We start from the raw sequence: 3,308 nt of genomic DNA on the forward strand, positions 1-3,308 counted from the left end.
ACCCCTTGTAAGATGTAATAAGATGTAATAAGTGTCTTACCCTTCCCTCTACCAGTAATTTATCCTTCCTTCAACACAGTGTCTTACCCTTCCCTCTACCAGTGTTTACCCTTCCCTCAACACTGTCTTTAATCCTTCCCTTTACCAATGTTTTACCCTTCCCTCTAACAATGTCTTTCCCTAACCTCTACCAGTGTCTTACCCTTCCCTCAACAGTGTCTTATCATTCCCGTTACCAGTGTCTTAACCTCCTTCTATAAGCCCCCCTTCCCCTACTCTTCCCTCTACCACAGTCTTACCACTCCCTTTACCACTGTATCTTATCCTTGCCCCTACCTGGCTCTAACCTTCCCTCTACAACTGTCTATGTCTATTCTTCACTCTACAACAGTCTTCCCTTCCCTCTACCTGAGTCTACTCTTCACTCTACAAGTTAGTCTACTCTTCCCTCTACAATAGACTGCCCTTCCCTCCGCCTGAGTCTACCCTTCCCTCTACAACAGTCTAACCTTCCCTCTACAACAGTCTTCCCTTCCCTCTACAACAGACTACTCTTCCCTCTACAAAAGTCTATTCTTCACTCTACAAGTTAGTCTACCCTTCCCTATACACCAGTTTACCCTTCCCTCCACCTGAGTCTACACTTCACTCTACAACAGTCTACCCTTCCCTCTACGATAGACTACCCTTTCCTCTACAACAGTATGTCCCTCCCTCTACAACAGTCTATCCTTCCTTCTTCCTGAGTTTGCTCCTCCCTCTGCAACAGTTCACCCGTCCCTCTACAACAGTTGACTCTTCCCTCTACAGCAAATTATTCATTCCTCTACAACAGTTTACCCTTCCCTCTACAACAGTCTTCCCTTCCCTCTACAACAGTCTTCCCTTCCCTCTACAACAGTTTACCCTTCCCTCTACAACAGTCTTCCCTTCCCTCTACAACAGACTACCCTTCCCTCTACAACAGTCTACCCTTCCTCTACAACAGTCTACCCTTTCCTCTAAAACAGACTACCCTTCCCTCCACCTGATTCTACCCTTCCCTCTACAACAGTCTACACTTAACTCTACAACAGTCGTAACCCTTCCCTCTACAACAAACCACCCTTTCCTCTAAAACAGTATACCCTTCCCTCTACAACAGTCTACCCTTCCCTATACAACAGACTACCCTTCCCTCCACCTAATTCTACCCTTCCCTCTACAACAGTCTACCCTTCCCTATACACCAGTTTACCCTTCCCTCCACCTGAGTCTACACTTCACTCTACAACAGTCTATCCTTCCCTCCACCTGAGTCTACCCTTCCCTCTAAAACAGTATACCCTTCCCTCTACAACAGTCTACTCTTTCCTTTACCACACCCTTAACTTTCCCTCTACCACAGTCTCACCTTTCCCTCTATGACTCTCTAACATAGCCTTACCCTTCTACCAGAGCCCTAGTTGACCCTACAGCCTTACCCAACCACTGTCCAGTACCAGCCTTACCCTGTACAAGCCTTACTATGTACCAGCCCTGCCTGTGACTTAGCCAGCCACAGCCCTAAGCCTTGCCCTACACAGCCCTACACAGCCCTAGCCCAGGCAAGCCAGCTATATCAGTCAGTAATGAGAGGTCCAACACCACAACAGCAGCGGTAACATAGTGATGCTGCCTCTCCTCCTCCCAGCCTCTGTATCATACAGGGATTACTGTACAGTGCTATCACAGTGTTGTATTACCTGCTGGATATAACACTCCCCAAGGTGGGGCACCTTTAGCCTTTAACAGGCCTTTCCTCATTACAGGCATCACAAGGATTTATAATTACTTATCACAGGTGAGAATTAATTTAATTACAGGTGATATGTTTCCTGATGATGATAGATAAGACAATGTATATCTGACAGTTTGAGTGGTGATGCTGTTTTATATCACAGGCAAAATTACAGCAAGTTATTATGAATTATCAAAGATTTTAATAAAAATAAACATCATATACAACACTGTATTATAAACGAAGGTGTGGTTTTAAAACAAAATTTGAAGAAGAAAAAAACAATGATACAGCTACCATCATAATTGTTTCTGGTTAATTTCTCTATATAAAGGAGTTAGCAAATGACAGAGAGCTTACTATAAAAGATACCAGTAATGCGACGAAGATTAGACAAAAACTCAAAGCAACGTCTAACATAACATTTTATATAATATGTGCCAGCAATATTAATTAAATTCCATGCTGTGTGTGACACAATTTACTTGTCAACATTTCCATATAAATAAGATTTACTTGTGTTATCAAGATGGTTCACTACACTCATTACGCGTATTTACTGTAAAAAATTTAAAACATTTATCACAAAGTAATCATTCCCTCCATGTTGTCTTGAAAATATGGATAAACAATTTCTTAAATAAACTGTTTCATGCATAAAATGTTATTTATGCCATATAGAAACAATCGTTTCATCTTTTATAACATTGCATTCCTTTAGATTTTTTTTCCAGTTCATTGATATTTATACAGTCACTTTCTATTGGTATATTTATAATTTTACAAAAATACCATGTTTCCTTCTAGCTTCAATCTTTCTTTAAAAAAAATTGTAAGAAATGCCAATAACTCTGATATAACACTAACAGTATATTCCTCTTTCATTCTCTCAACACTGTTAAAGAAACATCAAAATAATAGGTTCTTTCTCATTCATTTCTTAGGGCATCAATGTAAAGTGCTCCGACAGAGAATAAAGTTTCAAATTTATATGCAAAATTGGAAATGCAAAAAGCGAAACAAAACAAATTGAAAATTTAAACATATCCAAAATTTGACTTCAGGGAAGACAGTTTAATTCTATATCACGAAAATAAATCTATAAAAATATTGTTTTATCAAAGTATATGGATGATGGGGGGAAATACTGTAATATCATAGATTAGGTTGTGTTGTCTTCTGGTAATACAATTGACAGTGTAAAACTTGCCCCAGGTAATACAATCGACAGTGTAAAACTTGCCCCAGGTAATACAATTGACAGTGTAAAACTTGCCCCAGGTAATAATACAATCGACAGTGTAAAACTTGCCCCAGGTAATACAATCGACAGTGTAAAACTTGCCCCAGGTAATTAGCACTACTTTCTTTTTCATTATTTACACATTTTATAACAAAATTGTTTCAGAAATAATGAACTTAGTATCAGAAAATTTCACAAGTTAATATGTTTTAACAAAAAAAGCATGATAACCATATCAGTGTTTATCAAGATAACAAAGTCAGGATCGTCCTGTTAGTTATAAACATGGGGGTGGGGGTTGGGGGT

The 3,308-nt window shown here is 39.3% G+C and overlaps 1 protein-coding gene across 1 annotated transcript in view; it reads left to right on the plus strand.

Annotated features, from left to right (window-relative positions):
- The first annotated feature begins 1,792 nt into the window (after positions 1–1,792).
- Positions 1,793–3,308, plus strand: part of LOC110460472 (octopamine receptor 2-like) — a 40,473-nt gene continuing 38,957 nt past the window's right edge. The window contains exon 1 of the mRNA XM_021513404.1: positions 1,793–1,822. The gene's annotated coding sequence lies outside the window, so the exon portion shown is untranslated. The remainder of the gene's footprint in view (positions 1,823–3,308) is intronic.

Source organism: Mizuhopecten yessoensis, unplaced genomic scaffold (assembly GCF_002113885.1).
Source record: "Mizuhopecten yessoensis strain PY_sf001 unplaced genomic scaffold, ASM211388v2 scaffold10409, whole genome shotgun sequence".
Taxonomy (NCBI): Eukaryota; Metazoa; Mollusca; class Bivalvia; order Pectinida; family Pectinidae; genus Mizuhopecten; species Mizuhopecten yessoensis.